At 40.8% G+C, this 19,699-nt stretch overlaps 1 long non-coding RNA gene across 1 annotated transcript in view; it reads left to right on the top strand.

Moving 5' to 3' along the window:
• LOC117518996 overlaps positions 1-19,699 on the top strand; it is a 29,078-nt gene that overhangs the window by 3,640 nt on the left and 5,739 nt on the right. The window contains exon 2 of the long non-coding RNA XR_004563137.1: positions 17,121-17,126. This is a non-coding gene — a long non-coding RNA (uncharacterized LOC117518996). The remainder of the gene's footprint in view (positions 1-17,120; positions 17,127-19,699) is intronic.

Raw genomic sequence — 19,699 nt, 5'->3', positions numbered from 1 at the left:
TTGCCCTTTTTTTAAACAGCTCAAGTGAATTATCAAAAGCCTGATGATGAGTGTTTGTGAACCACAGTTGTATGTGTGGAAGCTAATTGCACTATAATTTCATTTTATAATGTGTTGAAAATTAGACTTGATGTATTGCTGTTTCAGTGGGGTTGCAAATGATTTGTTATCCACCAATTTGACTAACATCAACACTCTCTGAATGTATATTTCACAGATTTGCTGTGTACCACAGTTATGGTGTGTACTTTGAGTAACAGGATCCACCAAGATCAGTGATTTGTTTTCATGATAACTTAATAAAAATATGGAAAAATGCCCTATTTCTTCATGTAAATGTTAACCGAATTATCCAGAATTTCCAACAGGATACATTCAACATTATATATTGCCAATATGTTTAAAATTCACCTGCTCTGGAAACAATTTAGAATTCTGAGCCATGTGAAACAAAACAGCAACAACACGCCATAACATGCTGGGAAAACTGTTGCCGTTCAAGGGTCAAAGAGCACTGCTACATTACGTATGCCAGAGTTAGCTTCATGGAGCTGAAGAAATGCAGAAGCCCTTAAATTATTACTGTACGGAAAAAAAAAAAGACATGAAATGGAAACAGAAAGACTGATCATGACACAAGAAATAAACACAGACCACAAGAGATCCAGTTGGGAAAAATCTCTGGATAAAATCTGAACATATGAATCTGAACATGAAGGTTTTACTGGATTATCTGTTAGACACAGTTAAGACTGTTACTCACAGTATGTGAATGTGGCCAAACACAGAAACTGACCAAATGATGTCTCAGCTGTCCAGCACCTTTGTAAATGTCTTGCTTTTTAGTGGTTTCAAGGCTTATGGGTTGAATTAGGGTTGGGGTTTCATTTTTCTGAATTCCGTTAAAAGTTGGGACATTTGAATTACACGTCTGCTTCCAAATCTTGCACAGTAGCAGAATTCCAATATGGTTCAAGCCCAAATCCTGAATACAACACTATCACAAGTCTGCTGTCAGTTGTCAATGCTAACGTCAGTTACAGTTTGCCAAAAGATTGTTTTTTTCATAACTTTATTTGATGTATTTCTCTGGGTTCTAAGCAGGAAACGCAAGCAGAGCAGGTAACTCAGTGAGATCAAGAGGTGTGCTATGAATATATAGACCTGGTTTTGATTTCTGATGTCTGTCCCCTTGGACAAGACACTTCATTTTCATGTCTCAGTCCACCCAGCTGTGAATGGGCACTGTCCTTGGTTTGAGAAGTAATTTGTGATGGACTTAAGACCCATCAAGGAGGAGTCATAGACTCTCTTCCACTTCAAGCAGTGGGCACTGGGGATAAGCACCAGCACCAATGGTCCATAGTTCTCAGTTTCCATCAAATGCAGCAAGAACTTTGCACATTGAAGATGCTAATTTCATCACTGTAAAATTAGCATTAATTTTGCAAAATAACAAATAAATGTCATCTACTTTATAATAACTTGATTTTCACCTAAGGTAAATTAGAGTGGACGTACTGTAAAAGACTATACCTTAAAAAATATTGATGACTAATTGAACATCCTCCCTGTCTGAAAATGTTGCCTCCCTCCCCTGCTGTTTGTTCACACTGTGTAACATCATGTATTTGTTGTTTTTGTTGTGTGACTCTTCTTCAGGTCAGTGCAAAATATGGGGTCTATGAATTGAATTTAATTTATTTGTAAAGCAACAAATCACAACATAAGTCACTCCACGCTGCTTCATAGGGTTAAGATCTAACATTATCTACCCCCTCACCACCCCCAAAGTAAGCACGTAGACAACAGTGGTAAGGAAAAACTCCCTTGGGTGTTTTTTGATTGTAGAAAGAAACCTCAAGCAGACCAGAATTGGAGGGGTGACCATCTGTTTTCACCATACTACCAGTCAGAAATATCAATGAAGTACAACACAGAACTGTCCAATGTGCCAAACAGAAATGATGGAACCAGCATCCAGGTATTTGTCACTTGAAGTCGTCACAGTGACCAATCTAAAAAAAAAAATAAAAAAAAGCAAAATGGCAAAGTCCTGGACTCACAATGTGTGTCCGTTGTCTACAATCTGACAGTTCTAAAAGTCCTTTACCATCCACAACGCAGCCCCTAGTGCAAGTCTCGTCTTGATTATCTTGCCAAGTTCTCCAATGCAGTCGGTCATTGGTCGGTTATCATGGTAATCCCTCGGTGGTGATGAAGATTGTCTCTTGATCTATTTCCAGATGCGATGGTGGACACAAAGAAAGACTTGTAGGTGTGTAGCGCAGCTTTGAAAATCTACATCTAGGGTTGATCGAGAGACACCTGTACATGGGTTTGTTTAACCGACAAATATGCAGTCCTTCACTGATCCTTAGCCTGATCCGATGGCTCTGAAATCCCATAAGATCTGGGTCTAAGGACCTGTTGCAGCCTTTATCCACCTTCGCAGCCTTGGGTTACAAGCCATCACCTCCTCTGCCTGATCCGTCATTGAGAACTTCTTGTTTCACCAGAGTCCTGTTAGCCATCTCATGTTCAGGGTTCCTGTTGGACCTTCATAATTACCAAAGCAGCCAAGGGGTGCGTAGCATCCCCACTGTATTTCACCTCAACAAGCAATCCTCTACTTGAGGCATTGTCAAGGTGTCGGGATGCGGAGGAAAGGTTGGATGTTGACACCTAGATAGATATTGGTCAGGGAAAACCAACTCCTCCACCTTGTATAAAGACAAGAAAGAAGTATTAAAAACAAAAGATGTACATGTCATGCTGTGTGTTGTCACCTTTAGGACAAGTTCCACAGATTGTTCAAGTCCAGGATGCACAAATAAACCAAACCTGGACCTTGGTGACAAAAATGCTGTCAGGAGTTCTTGTTCACCATCTTAAAGTCATCCGGCGGTGAGGCAATTTGATTATTTTCACATTCGCTTCTGGTTTAAGAGTGACTGTAGTTTCATGTGTCCTTCTTGAGATGCAAGCCTCTAGCTTTTAGCCCGGCTAAGTGAATCATCAGTGGCAGTATCAAATTACCCTCAACAGAGACCAAAGGTTACTTAAAGGCCTTTTAGTCATCCACGCTGCCACGCCGGCTAATTTACAGCAGACTCATTAGAGCAGCATTAAACACAATTTCCTGCCGACAAATTTCATTTGGTCGAAAAATCATTACCATGGCAATAATAAACAAGCTTATACATGAGTGGCTAATGGCAATCTGGGTAACCTAACGTTGTTAGAAAACCCCAGAAATAGCTACAGAAGCTTGGCTTCGCTGAGATGTCGACATGACGAGGGTTCACTTTGGAGTTTTTATTTGTTTCTCTTTCACTTTTTTTTAAAGCTTCGTCTCGAGCCTGGACTATGACAGTAGAAATATAATGTTTCATAACTGTCAGTGCACAGGGTTGCGTGTAGCCCCGGGTTGCTGTGCTGAACAATAAACTATAATTTGATAGATGAGAAATTACAGCGGTCCATCTACTGTGCAGGGCCCTCACCTCGGGCAACGCAATACCGCGCCAGATGATGTGTCACATTTCTCCAAGAACGGGAGAAAAATTAAATTATTCCTTTTATACTTTGTTAATAATGTCTGCCTGTGTTCTGAAAGTTACATCCCTGTTTTTTTATGTAGATAAAAAACTAATACAACACAGCCATATTGGGCCTCATTTTGGCCTTTGGTCCTTTCAACCTGCATGTGGTGCTGCTGGATTGCTTCCTTTGACTCTTGGTAGGTCATCGTGGGCTTCAAGCCCATCATTCTGTTAACATGTGCATTTCTTTAAACGTCGTAAAGATTTGCCACAAAGCAGGTTGGAAGTAGTGTGACTGAGAACTATTCAGATGAACCATTTGAATCCCTGGAGCGCGCTCTAGTGCTGTGCCATTTGTGTCAAACATACAGCGCAGGTTTGCTCGAGTCGCACAGCGAGTAATTGACAGCTGTGTGAATAAACGTAATGGTTTGGATCCAACTGGAAAATAGTGCTGAGGTGTGAATTAGTGGGTAGCAGTAACAGTAATGTCTACGAGGAACTGTTTAACTGAAAAGATGCTGCACTTATCAAGTATGAAGCAACAAGCAGGGTGCACAGGATTGTGTGTGTGTGTGTGTGTGTGTGTGTGTGTGTGTGTGTGTGTGTGTGTGTGTGTGTGTGTGTGTGTGTGTGTGTGTGTGTGTGTGTGTGTGTGTGTGTGTGGACAACATACAGTTGTATGTAAAAGTTTGGGCACCCCTGATGATTTCCATGATTTTCCTTTATAAATCATTGGTTGTTTGGATCAGCAATTTCAGGTAAATATATCATATAGCAGACGAACACACTGAAATTTGAGAAGTGAAATGAAGTTTATAGGATTTACAGAAAGTGTGCAATAATTCTTTAAACAAAATTAGGCCGGTGCATAAATTTGGGCACCCCAACAGAAAAAAATACATCAATATTTAGTAGATCCTCCTTTTGCAGAAATAACAGCCTCTCAACGCTTCCTATAGCTTCCAATGAGAGTCTGGATTCTGGTTGAAGGTATTTTGGACCATTCTTCTTTACAAAACATCTCCAGTTTGTTGGTTTCTGAGCATGGACAGCCAATTTAAAATCACACCACAGATTTTTAATAATATTTGGGTCTGGGGACTGAGATGGCCATTCCAGAATGTTGTACTTGTTCCTCTGCATGAATGCCTTAGTAGATTTTGAGCAGTGTTTAGGGTCGTTGTTTTGTTGAAAGATCCAGCCCCGGCGCAACTTCAGCTTTGTCACTGATTCATGAACATTGTTCTTAAGTATCTGCTGATATTGACTGGAATCCATGTGACCCTCAACTTTAACAAGATTCCCAGTACCTGCACTGGCCACACAGCCACACAGCATGATGGAACCACCTTCAAATTTTACTGTAGGTAGCAAGTGTTTTTCTTGGAATGCTGTGTTCTTTTTCAGCCATGCATACTGCCCCTTGTTTTGTCCAAATAACTCAATTTTAGTTTCATCAGTCCACAGCACCTTATTCCAAAATTAAGCTGGCTTGTCCAAATGTGCTTTATCATACCTCAAGTGACTCTGTTTGTGGTTTGTACGCAGAAAAGGTTTCCTCTACATTACGCTTTCATCCAGCATCTCCAAAGTGCACTGTGTAGTTGAACGATGCACAGAGACATTATCTGCAGCAAGATCATGTTGTAGGTCTTTGGAGCAGGTCTGTGGCTGTGACTGACTGTTCTCATGATCCTTCGCTTCAGCTTATAGGAGATTTTTCTTGGCCTGCCACTTTGGGCCTTAACTAGTACTGTGCCTGTGGTCTTCCATTTCCTCACCGTGTTCCTCACAGTGGAAACTGACAGCTGAAATCTCTGAGATAGCTTTTTGTATCCTTCCCCTAAACCATGATGTTGAACAGTCTTTGTTTTCAGGTCATTTGAGAGTTGTGTAGAGGCTCCCATGTTGCCACTCATTGGAAGAGATGCAAAAAGAGAAACATTTGCAAATGGCCACCTTAAATACCCTTTCTCATGATTGGATTCACCTGTGTAAGGAGGTCAAGGGTCAGTGAGCTTACTAAACCAATTTCATGTTCCAATAATTAGTGCTAAATGTATTCAAATCAATAAAATGACAAGGGTGCCAAATTTATGCACCTGCCCAATTTTGTTTAAATAATTATTGCAGACTTTCTGTAAATCCTAGAAACTTCATTTCACTTCTCAAATATCAGTGTGTTCATCTGCTATATGATACATTTAACTGAAATTTCTGATCCAGACAACCAATGATTTCTAAAGGAAAATTACTGAAATCATCAGGGGTGCCCAAACTTTTGCATACATCTGTAACTCAAATGGATGAATTGATTTCCTTCAAACTTGGTGGGAATATTATTTGGATTGATATCGAGAGGTGATTAGATTTGGGGGTAGTTTTGTCAAGGTCACAGAAATCAAGGTCTGAAAAACATCTTTTTTGTGTATCTCAACAACCAAGAAGCCTAGATGGGTGCTCAAAAGCAGGGCTCCCTGAGTTATTTTGGCAAAGCAAGTTAAAACTGTAACAAACATTATAATTAACACAGTAGATCAGTGTTGTCTTTTTGGTCCAGCAGATATTCAGAAAAACTTTCCTGTGAAATATTTCCAGAGTTTATCCTGAGTTCTTCCCAGTGGGATCTCTGGTCACCTGTATTTATGTGTCTGTTGCTTTCTTCCCCCCTTCAGTTTTACAGGACATCACTTTTTAGTAATCAAACAAAGGTTTTGCTGGATTTCTACTGGACAGGTAAGACAATACTCACACAGGTCAGCTGTGTCAACTGTCAGTACTAACATTCGTTACAGTTCTAATGTTTTAACTTGGTTTGCAAAAACCGTTGAATGAGAAGGTAAATGTTTTTTCAGTATCCATTGCTTCATTAAAAGTATTTTTTTCAGTTACAAGTGTAAGACTTGATTGATCAAAGTTACTGTATTTGCTGTTGAATACCCAACCCCTCCTCCCTCCCCGAGATAACTAATTTACGACAATAAAATTAGCTGTCATTTTGTGTAATATGACAGAACTAAAAGTCCTTTGTTATAACTAGTGTATTTGCACATTGACACAAAATTCTGCCTGAAGAAGGGGTGAGCCATTGCATGAAGTATTACATTAGTTGGAATGCCCATTTTAGTAAAATGTCTGATTTCATCACAAATAAAAAAATTAAATCAATCACCTGTTTGTATCCGTCCTTTGTCCTTTCTTCATTCATTAAATGTAATCTTCTCAGCTGATGTCTGGCAAGTCCATCAGGAAGTTTTGTGCCTGCTAAAAACTTTGAACGGACGTCAGGCGGAGAGCTTCCCCGGTGGTTGTTTTGTGGTGTATGTGTTTGTAGCTTGCCAGTGGGTGTCCAGTTGATGCCTTCTCACGTCGGCAACAGAACAAAACCACTACAGCAGAATTATGTCTTAATCTTCACAAAGCTAGCCATTGTGCCGGAACACTTCCTGGCTTTTTGCGCAGGAGTCTTTCAAAATACGAGCACATTTCCATGTAAACTCCAGTTCTACTAGCAGTGCACACTGATGACATAGTCACAGGCAAGACACGGAAGAAATGAGAGAAACATCATGAAAACTCATGATTTTTTGCTATTTATGGTGTGTTGGCTTCACAAAATATTTCAATTTTGGGTGGGTGTTTAATCAACTTGAATAAGCATTTAATTAGTTTAATTTAGGCATTTAACCAACTTTCTTCAGAGGAGAGGATGTGGCTGGTGCTTGGTGCTGGGCACTCTGATGCACGGCTACGGTACATTTCAGCAGAAAGCAAAAATTTTCCATTTCAGTCAAAAGAGACTGCACCTTTAAAAGCAGCAGAAATGTTTTTTTTTTTTTTTTTTCTCACATCAAACTGAGCAGTGAATCTTCACATTTGAGATACTGGAACACAATCAAATTTATCTTGGTTCTTCCTTATTATTATTATTTAAATAGTTACTCAGTTATCTAAATAGTTGACAGTTCTTTTATGAGAAAGTAGCACTGTTAAGATGGCACAGATGAGTCCCTCCTCTTTTGTTTTGTCTTTTTTTTTTGTGTCCTGTAAGAACACAGAGCCACTCATGTCGATGGAGAAAACATTTTGTCCTCTTTTTGAAGCCAGTGAAGCTCATATCCTCAGACGGCGGTGATGTCATACCAAATGAATGGCTTTTATTCCTCAGTAATTTTACAATCTTGGCGTGAAACCTTATATTCTCCCCATTCCTATTAAGGAACAACCCGCCTTTTTTTTCCCAAAATGATCCGATAGAGATTCAGGAGGATTTTTTTTCTTCTTCCCCTTTGTTCTGGTCAGTAAGCTCATGCAATGTTTATGAGATTAAAAGTCAGTGACTGCGACGAGAGGAAAGGTGAAAAAAATGCAAAACACAAAAGAGAAGCCCATCACGGGCACTGGAAATGCGTTCACCGCCAGTCTTTTTATTACAAATTGAAACCAAATCACTTTGAAAGGCAGCAGAGAGGGGAGGGATTTGTCTGTGATTTAGAGCAGCAGTATGTAATACAGCATTTATGATCACAACTCGCGTCTGCGTCTGACAATTAACGTGACTCCAGTCGGTTTTACGGCCGGATTCAAACAGGCGCTACATTTCATTGTGGTGATAGAAGACAGAGCGGACATAAATAAGAATGTACATATGTGAAATCCATAACGGCTTACCAAATGGTTTATGTAGAACGGGAGAGTCGGGGTGCGAGAGTTCATCCTCCACGTCTGAACTGTCACGGTAGCTCTGATGATGTACGACGGCGCCCGGATTGACATGTTAGGTGTCGTGTGTTTCAAATGAGTCTGATGGTCATGTGACCAACGCCAGTGCTGACATCTTCCTCTGTCCTTGTACTTTTGTACCACCCTTGATTTATTGCTGTTAAGTTAGTCTGTTTTTCCCTGAGAGGTCGCAGACTTGCTTCAATTTCTGCGAGAATGGTTGCCATTTGATTCAACTTTGAACTCAACCAAATAAAAACTGTCCTACTACTGTTTACTTTTGAGGTCAAGTCAAGTCTGGGAGCATACGCTGGTGCTGCACTTTGCCGCATCCGCAAAACCATGGAGCCACCTTGGGGCCTGGATGGCAACCACGACTAAAGCCCAAACCTGCTCCATCTCAGATTTACTGAACTAATAGGCTATTAGGCTAACGTTTGTTTGGGATGTTTTTGTAAAACGTAGTTTTGGGGACTGTATGCTGATTTTCATAACAGTTGGCTTGTGTGTCAGCATCAACACTTATGACTGGCTTGCCTCAGTAACCGTGGAGAAACAGTGGCACCAAGCTACTGATACCTGCTAACACTGCTAAAATAAATAATATGAAAGCTACACTTAATGGAAATACTGAACCAAAGACTTCTTAGATGGTCTGTTAGGACAATTAACCTCACAACAAGTCATACTATTACAAATATTTGTAATAAAATGCTCAGAAAGGACATTCACGGTCAGTCCACAACAGCTAGCATCCACTGCTGGAGGTCTCTGCTAGCAGAGTACACACTCACTGTCAATCAAAGTGACCTCGCCCCTAATTAGTCAAAATTTTATGCCTTAAAATACGGTTTAAAATATGTAAAAATAATTAGTTATTTTTAGAATAATCACCCCTGTGCAGTTGTCATGGAAAGGGAAACTAGGTTAAACAAAACCTTTTATTGTACCAGACTGTAAACATGCTTATTTCTGCTGTAAAAGTCAGACATTTTAACATGGGCTTCTATGGAAAGTAGCTCCTTTTTGGAACCAGCTTCAAGTGACCATTCAAGGAATAAGATTCATTTCAACATTATTTTCAGATGACCAGAGGTTAGGGATTGGTTTTCACACCTGAAAGCCCAGAACAAGCTTCGTGTTGTCATACATTTGGTTTGCTTAGTTTGGTTTCACACTTCAGTTTTGTGTTCGGCCTTTATGCAGCGTTCTTGCATCCTGTCATCATCGTGTTCATAGGCTACGTCTCCCTATACTTGACACTGATTGGTTTGTAGATGTGCATGACGTTGGCTGTGAGTTGTTCTGTTTATTGGCCTGGTCACACGGCATACGAGATGATTCAAGAACAAAGGGAAAAAAGTAAAAAAGTCACAAATCATCGAGAAAAGGTCGACAAACGAGCTTTATCACTGAATAATCAATATAATCAAGAGCGCAAAAGGAATGAAAGAGGAACAAAACGAAACCAAAGCTAGCGTTGATCTCCACGCTTTAAATGAAACGTGCCTGGAGCCACTGCTGGAGCAGTGTCTGCATCTCTGTGTTCCAGGACCCGGCACTGGGACGAGGCTCTGTAGCACCTGAGTCCTGGAGAAACTGCAAACAGAAGCGTGTGATTCGACCCACTGTGGAGATCTGTGTGCATGTCAGTGGATCCACCTGCTCTGGTTTCTCATCCAGAACAAAAGAGGGATCATCTCCTCATCAGAATCGTCACTATCTGGTTCCGACTGATTACATGCTGCTGCACCATCTTGCTCCAATTCAAAAACAAAAAAACGCTGGTGTGTCGTGGTGGCTGCTGTATCACTGTATTAAGCTACTAAGCCATATATATTGATTTAAGCAGAAAACTGTCAATAAAAACTGTCAACTGTTGAATAAATATAAGTATAAAGATGATTGAGTCTATCATCAGAGCGGTAAATTGATCAGTCCGTGTGAACGCGCATTGACTCCCCATGTGTGGTTATTTCCGCCAGCTGCCATGGATCCACAATGTGAATTCTGCTCTTTGTATAATCATCTGAATCATCTACCTGTTGCCACATGTACAGAAGGGCTGGATTGTCATTCCTACACTCATATTATTATATCACAAAAAAAAAAAGCGCACGCAGGAGGCAATGGCTGCTGCTGACGCTGCGTTCAAGTACCGTCGGAAATTACACAACGTTTTTGTTGTTTCAAATTCAGCAGTTGCTTGTGGAAAAATAATTAATTCTATCCACACAAAAGATTAATTCTGGCCTATATAAGGTGTCTGAGACTAGTGAAGCTGACCCACCCAGATAAAAATAATCCAAGCAAACAGGCTGAGTTTGCCCTGTAGTTTCCGACGATACATGAACACAGCGGGAGCAGCAGTGCTCACAAAATGGCTTCTGCACTGTGTGAAAGCTGGTTGAATGAAGTCAAACTAAACGCTAATGTTACAAAAGCTAAGCAAACAATAAAAAACTGTCAAGAATGACAGCAAAATGAAATAATTTGAATTGAGGTTTTCTGTGGCATTCGTTCAAATTTTTGGACAGTTTAAAATCCTGATGAAGCGCCAGCTGCAGGAACAAAGCTGCGCAAAGGTTAAACAGTGCCAACGAAAGTCAACAAAAGTCCAGATTTCTTGTTTTCTTTGGGCTTCGTTGCCCTTCGTTAAGGGCCCCTTCACACTTAGTGCGAATTTGGTCAAAGACAGAGTGTGCACTGTGTGAGCCCATTGAACCCTCTCACGGCAGGTGTTGGCCAAATTCCAGCTGACACACATGAACATCTAACACCGCTCGTGCGGCACTTAGAAAATGTGTGGCCATTCGTACTATCATCACGAAAACAGTCAGCAGACAATCATTGTTGAACTGGATGTGAAATTTGTCTAAGTGCCCTACGAGTGTGGCTTTGCAAAACAGCAACACACGTGACATGCCAGAGTGTCAGCTCCCCCCGCGCACACATGTGCCGTGTGTGTGAATCGCGCATGTGTTGCCCCCCCATCCGTAAACATGTGGTACCGGGGGGGCGCATTTGCCTGATATATGGATGTACAGATGGTGTGCTGGTGTGTGCGCTGAACTGACAGGGGGTGTGTCCACCCACAGCACGCACATTGACAGGCTGCCCCAGGTGACAATGGACCATCAGATCATAACACGCAGCGGGTGATCCGACTGTCACGTCACCCATGTGAGCTCTGTTCCACATGGACACGTACGTGGGGCCGGCTGGACACACCAGACCAGTAGATGTGGACACGATAACAGAGCATTGCTTCATTAATATCATTTCATGAATGTATGTCTGTGACCATGGGTCATCTACAGAGGAACAGACGGTTCATACAGTAGTGACAGTAGTTCAGTGGTAAAGTTTTGGGCTCACAATCAGTAAAGTCCAGGTATAAGTCCTGTGGGTGGCATGTATGTTTTTTTGTTGTTGTTTTCCACAGCAGAGGCGCAATGTGGTTCCACAAGTACCAGCTGTTTTTTATTTTTTATTTATTCCACAGCAGTGGTGCGATGTGGTTCCACAGGTACCAGCTAGTTTTTATCTTTTATTTACTCCACAGCAGTGGCGTGATGTGGTTACACATGCTCCAGTTGCTCGCACTGTGTTTGTGCACGAGCATGCATGACACCATTGCAGCAGGATTGTGCACACCTGCCCATCCGCATGAAGTTTTCGTAATTCGCTAATTCGAACTGTTTCACACTGTTTTGCCATAATTCGACCAAATTCACACTATGTGTGAAGGGGCCCTAAATGCCGTGTGACCAGACTTTTTAAGGAACATTTTTCTTTTTTCTTTTTTTTTTTTTGCATTTTTTCTGACCAAATTACAATTAAAAATGTTGTCTTCTCCAGCTTCTCCCTTTTACATAAACAAACTGCATAAAATGATCTTTTTCAGTCCTTAATGTGAGCGTAGGATTTAATCATTAGTGAACGCAGTCAGGGAGTGTCCTTGGAGGAAATAAGAGAAGAAAATACATTTTCAGGTTCATATCGTTCTCCACAGCAACTAATTTATTCACACATTTATTTAACATTTTTAGAATAATTTCTAAGATGTCCTCATGTAACTGTTTCTCATGCAAATGAGCCAATTAGGGATGTGGAGATTAATTGATATGAATCAGTATCTAGATCCAAACGTGTGCGATGCAAATGTGTCAGTTCATTCAATGAAATTGTGATCACATTGCTCGCTGCGTGCTTGCATCACTTTTTTTCTGAGTCACATTGAATGTACCATCCCTGCTTCACGTTTTGTTTTGAGCATGGAAGGAAGCCAGAAAGCACATTTCTACCACAACAAACATAGACGTCCGCAAGCAGTTGGACATTTTTGAGGCACCTAAAACATTTAAATCAGGGATTTGGAGATACTTTGACTGTTTTAAAAAAGATGGGAAACTTCACAAGACGCATGTCGTTTGTGAAGAATGCTGTGATGCTAAATCATATGGCCGCTGCTGCTCCATTCGGATATTCCTCAGATTGTAAACCTCCAGGAAAACTCTGGTGAGAAAAGTATCTCAAATTACTTTTTGGTACGCTGTCAATGAGTGACTCACTTTAAGTCACTCATTGAGAGTGACATTTTACTGTTTACTGTTTAAGTTCTGACAGTGTGATGAAGCAGGTTCCACATATGAGGGAACCGATTCCTGTTCCATAATGTTGAATCTGGTACATTTACTGCTTATAAGGAGTAAAACAAATCCTCTGCGTCTAGTAGAATCAGAAGAAGAAGAATACCATAATACCATACTGAATTGCAGCTCCTTATTTTCTATTTAAATTTTTGGTATAATTTCTTTACATCATGTGGAATTGCATCGTATCACACCAAATCGCATCGTATCGTAGTGTGAGGAATTGAATTGCCATCAAATACATATCAAATCGCATCGAATCTGGAACAGGGCTGAATCGTATCGCATCGTATCGTCACGTATCGTCACGTATCGCTATATGTATCGTATCTCTGGTAGTGTATTATTATTAAGTGATTATTTTAGCTCAGTTATGGTTTCCTGTTTATTTGCTGCTTGTGATTTACACTGATTTAAACAAATGCACAGGAAAAAGCAAAATCCCCTCCAATCAATCAAGAATATGATAATTTATCATTGCAACACCTTTTTAATTTTTTTTTTCTTAAATACCTCTCTGTGCCTGTCGTTTAAGGGCTGGGTGCACGAGATAAGGTGTTGGATGACCAACACAACTCTCTGCCTCTCTCCTTTCACTTCAGCCATCAGCCGCGTCATCCAGCTTTCATCATGTCGGACCATTGATCCTCCACCCAGCAGGGGGTCCTTTCACTCTGCAGCCTAATGTTCTCATTATGTGTCCTGCGTGGTCCCACCGCTGATGACTGGCTGATTACCATCTCATTAAGAGACATGGCAAAGCAGGGTAGAGGAGGACCTGTCACAGTTTAAGGAGCTCATCAAAGCACAGAAATAATACATGCTGCAGACCTGCTTCACGTCTGATGATAAGTGAAGGAAAATGCTTTCTTTGAGATAAAATGAAAGCACTTCGACCATAAAACATGATGGAAAAGATGCACAGAGCCGGTCAGAATATTGACTCCCCTCCACTTCAAAGATCAGAATTTAAAATGCAAATTAACCCATTTTGTATCATACAAATATTGAACAACAAATCAAAATGCTTTCATATAGTGAGATAGAAAATACAGATATCAAATATACACGTGAAGCAGTTATTGTATAAATACTAAAAACAGTGTGGTAAATCTGCCTGAAGTCGGCAGTTCACACAAAGTGAGTGTGCAGGGAGGACACAAGCCACAAGTCAAGGAAAGCCACCAAGACACCCGGACCATCTCCGAAAGCAACCAGAGGCTTCTGTGTCTGTAGATGAAGAAACTGTGCATGGTGCAGCTTTTGTCTTTTGCATGACCAGTCTGCGCTTCATGGTGAAGAGGAGCAGATAAGGACAAGAAAACCCTTCTATAGGTTCCTCTCCTGCATGAATCTGTGGATCCAACAGACAAAAGTCACACTGTGCACAGTTTCTCCAATCACAGCCACAGAAGACTACACTCTAATTGTTATGTGTCGACGCGGGTTGAGGAGTGGACCTGCGTCAGATGGAACCCAGCGCTACAAATAACCAGAAAAGCGGTTCCAAAAACAATATATTTATTTCACCCGCTGGTGCATAAAAAGTGTAAAAACAGAAATAGCGTCCCTCTGGTGGAGTGAAGGCTGGCACGCTCTCCAGCGCCCAAAAGGATCGAAGCCCGGCGCTCCTGGACCCACTACCACCGCCAAACACCCCCCAGGTGGACACGACAAACCGACTCTCTGCGAAGCATAGAAGAGGTGAGGTAAGTCAGCAGTTACAACTAATATCCTTCAAAAGACACACACTATCAGCAACACATGCAGGTCTGTATTTTAAGCTTTATGCAAATGAGCAGCTTCTCACAACAGGTGGAGGACCACTTGTCCGCATGCCACAGCAGTGAGAAGCGAGCTGCACAATCCTCATCACAATTCAAGTATACTGCGTAACAAAATACCAAATTACTATCAACAATTAGTCAAACACTTAATCACCTTTGATGTGTGCTGACAGCATGTGTCCCTCACCCTTCCTTGCTTCACGGGCTCGATGTGTCAAACCCAGGCGCGGTCCTCAGCGTCTCACAAACGAACATCACAAGGTCGAGTTCCCGGCAGTTCTGGTTGAATCACACATGACTTAAATGCAGAACGCCATCCAATTATCTGCTTCAGCTGAAAGTCTTTAAGGTTGCATGTGAGCACCATTCACAGGTGCTGCACATGATGTTGATGAGGGTGAAGGATTCTTCAGCCAGCACCTTCTCCACAGACAAATCAGTTCTCATGCCACCTGGAGAGCAAAGAAAAGAAAAGAACACCAAAATATCCAGCCACACCCCCCAACACACAACACTAATGTCAAGAAGACGACGTGCAACAAAGGCCACCATAAAATTATTAACAATGTCCAGAAACGGCTGCTATATTTCAACACAGAATTGTATTTTTAATGTTTTCTGCAACATGTTGCCATGTATGATAATTATTTTATTTTATTTATTCATTTATTTATTTAATTTGTGGCCACTGAATCTGTAACATTTTTGCCATGTTCTCTTTTGGAACTCGCTTTTCGCACTTATTTGACTTTCTTTCATTGCATCTGACTGTTTATTCAAACATCTCATTCGCCGCTTATGACATCCCTCTTTTGGTTGGTGGACATAATTGCAGGCAGGTTTTATTGCTACAAGTACTACTGTACTTATTAATACTCATACTGCAGTTCAACATACAGCCTGGCTATTTAGCTGCTACTTCCTGAAGGAACGGTTCATTTTGTCACACTCCATTTATCATTAATGTTGATTTCTACTCTTGGATTAGTTCTTTGTTCTTGATAAATCAGAGAATACACAGGAAGTTTAATATTTGTGTGATAATAGTCACTTTGACAAGGTAGAGTGATCCATCCGCGACTATACATGTCCCCAGCTGGCCGCTCGACCGTTTGCCTTTGGCTTCTTTTCATGCATGTTCCAGACTCTCTTCAATTTCACATTGACCGCTCTGCCATTATCCTTTTCCCGTCATGCATTGTGCATCTCGAGCCCATCATGTAGCAAATTATCAGCTTCCACAGTGAGGTAACACTAACGTTACAACCAACAGTGCCACCACAAAGCTCTGGGAAGTCTCCATTTTTTGGACTTACCCGATCTGACACCTACACATTTTCTTCAGGTTTTCTCTTATCTTTTCTCACTGTGCAATCATGCATCAATTTCCCATCATGCATTGTGCATCACTAGTCCATCTTTGCTAGAGCAATCTCCCGTGAGTGGTGCAGCTCTCATTGTGTTTCTGTTCAGCTAATTAGTAATTTCTTGGAATTACTCAAACAAGTTTGTTTGGTACCCCCCAAATAATTACTGCCCTGCAGAACCGCTCTGGAAAAGTTGAAGGATATTTGATCCGGCCTGTACTATGGGAGGTGGGCGGACATATTATTGCATGAGGCTAGTGCTAGAAAAATTTGTAAATGTTGTATTTCCAGAACTACTTTCATTATGTGTCAGAGGTACACAGCAACAGAACTAGATCTAGTCACTCATCGTTATTCATTCCAAGATACACCACAAATGGTAAAAATTATTTTAAATATATTGGTGCTATTAGTTGAAATCAGTTGCCGTCAAATGTACAAACTTGTGATAATCTGATCTGTTTTAAGAGAATGGTCAAGTCATTTCTGCTCAACAGCATTATAGAAAGTCAGTCCAGCCAATTTGTCTGTGTATTTTATTTGCTGCTTAATTTTTTAAGTGTTTTTATTATTACTAATATTTTTATTTATTCGGGCCACAATGGAAATAAGTTGTATGACTTTTTTGTGTTATCCTTGAAATTCCAAGAATTTGCTTTAGTCATATGTTTTAACATGTTTTTGTTTATGATTTGTATGGAATTTCTAAATAAATCAAATCAAATTTCTCATAATTTTTATTCTTGTTGTTCTGTGTGTGGTGATAATAGAAATAAAGTCACAGGCTCCATGAAATTGCAAAGGATTAACAGTGTGAAAAAGTGTGACTGGAAAAAAAAAATGTTGAAAATTCTGCCTTGATGAAAACAAGACAGTGACACGATCAAGGTTGGGTAGGATTACTTTGAAATGTAATCCAAAAGTAATCAGATTACAAGTAATCCAAATGTATGTACAGGCATACATGTAATCCACATGTATTCTTTCAAAGTAATCCTACCCAACCTTGGACACGATGACCTTTAAGGTTTTCTAAGGTAGGGAGGGGTGTTATTTAAAAAAATTTGGAAATCTATAAATGTTTGCATGGAATATGGAAATATACACGGAATAAACCATAGCAGGATAAATTATGGGTCATTTGGTTCCAAAAACCCATATGGACGGAGCCAGTGAAGATATCGGGTTCAAAAATCGGCAAAAATATCGAAGAAAATGTCATATCTTGTAAACCACTGCACCTAGAGACTTGAAATTTGGCTCCAAATGTTGCTTGACCCCAAGTTTATATTCAACTTCTATAGTAACAATAAGACTATCTGGTGCTTTTTAAGAGTAATTGACAAAATCCTTATTTCAGTACATACGAGGTCTCTTAGATAATAAACCGACCCTTTTATTTTTTTTTTTAACTGTATGGATTTGAATGACATGCGATTACGCCAATCATGCTTGAACCCTCGTGCGCATGCGTGAGTTTTTTCACGCGTGTCGGTGACGTCATTTCCCTGTGGGCAGGCCTTGAGTGAGATGTGGTCCCGCCCTCTCGGCTGAATTCCTTTGTTTCACACGCTGCTCGAGACGGCGCGCGTTGCTTTATCAAAATTTTTTCTGGACCTGTGAGGAATATCCGAGTGGACACTATTCGAGAAATTAAGCTGGTTTTCTGTGAAAAGTTTAACGGCTGATGAGAGATTATGGGGTGTTTCTGTCGGTGTAAGGACTTCCCACGGAGCGGGACGTCCTGCAGCGCTTCCAGGCGCTGTCGTCGGCCTGTTTCGAGCAGAAAACATCCTAATTTAAGGCTTAATTCACCCAGGACATCGTGAGAGAACAGAGAAGATTCAGAAGAGGCCGGCATGAGGAATTTATGCGGACATTCCACTGTTTAAGGACGTTTTTAATGAAAGATGTGTGCGCAAATTCGCCGAGTCGTTTCCGTGACGACTCGGCAAATCTGTGTGCGCCGCGACAGGAAAAACACCTCCGTGTTGAAAACCATTTGTAGAATTCAGGCGGCTTTTAATGGCTTTCAACAAGTGAGTAACTGAGAAATTGTTTAACAGCTTGGGCATGTTCCAACTTGCCCGTTAAGATTTCCAACGGAGGTGTTTTTCCTGCCGCGACCCCCCGCGGTCGGGTCCAGCCCGACATGCGACTCTGCCCGCACGTTCTTTCATTACAAAATGACCGTTAACAATGGAATGTCCGAATAAACTCCTCATGCCGACTTCTTCTGAAAGTTCTCTGTTCTCTGACGACTTACTGCGTCAACAGAGCCTGAAATGTGGAAGTTTTCAACTTGAAACGGCGAGACGCTGCCGCCTCGAAGCGCAGATCGCCATCAGGCACCGTGGACCGTCCTTAAAGCAACACTACCAGACCAAAATCTCTCATCAGCCGTTAAAATTTTTACCGAAAACCAGCTGAATTTATTGAATGGTGTCCACTCAGTTGTGCCTTACAGTTTTGAAAAAATTTTTATCAAACAAAGCAACAGTCTCTGAGCCATTCCTAAACAATGAAAAAAATCGACGATCGGGTGGACGACTCCTCACTCAAAGACTGCCCACAGGCGAATGACGTAACCGACAGGCGTGAAAAAACTCTCGCATGCCCACGAGGGTTCAAGCATGTCTGATGTAATCACACGTGATTCAAATCCATATGGTTTTTGAAAAAAATAATAAGGTCGGATACTTTTCAATTGTAACAAAAAAATCTCTGTAGTTTTTATTTCAGGAACATCAGTTGAGTAAAATCATCACATGTAAAGAATGACATGGACACAATGAACTAATTATAAGCAACAGAGTGGTTTTCTGCATCAACAGCACATATACGACACACGCGTTACTGAAATTTTCAAACGCTCTGTTCATATGGGTTTTTGGAACCAAATGACCCAAAAATTATACTGTTATGGTTTATTCCATGTATATTTCCATATTCCATGCAAAAATTTATAGATTTAAAAAATGTTTGGAAAAACACCCCTCCCTATCTAAGGTATGGACAAGGTTTCAAAACCTTCTGGCATCCATGTTCACGAAAGTGAGATGGGAGCTTAAATGTGATGTGTTTGAGCTCAGATTCAAAGACAGGTGAGATGCTGTGTAATCTGGGGGAAGAATAACTGTGTTTTCACATATTTCACCCAGATTTCACTCAAAAGAATTTGATTATTCCATTAAATGATACATAAAGTGTTGCTTTGTGGTCGTTTTGAAACATTTTAATTTTTTTTTTTTTTTGTCTTTAATAAGGTACCTGTTTCACCTTGTCCGGCGTTCGAGGAGGATTTTCTTTGACACGTGCATGCTTGTGCGTGTGTTTATGTGTATCTTTATTCCAGCATCCCCATGTGTTGGGGGAAGAGGACTGAAAATCCCAAGGTAATCTGAAACACAAAGGCAATGTCATTATAGACATGGGGGGACATTATTCTAAAATGGCAAGTGATGCAGCGCTGAGACAGTAGATAAGGTGAAAAGAAAATGTGGAGGAAAGAAGAGAGGGGAGAGTGAGCGCTTGAATTTGTCATGGACAGATAAAAAACAGGCTATAGGGCCATGGCTGGAGGACGCCGTAATAAGGCTTTTGTTTTTCCCCTCCCCTCT

The sequence above is a fragment of the Thalassophryne amazonica genome, chromosome 1, assembly GCF_902500255.1.
Source record: "Thalassophryne amazonica chromosome 1, fThaAma1.1, whole genome shotgun sequence".
In the NCBI taxonomy this organism is placed as follows: domain Eukaryota; kingdom Metazoa; phylum Chordata; class Actinopteri; order Batrachoidiformes; family Batrachoididae; genus Thalassophryne; species Thalassophryne amazonica.
This window is presented reverse-complemented; position numbering and strand designations above follow the sequence as displayed.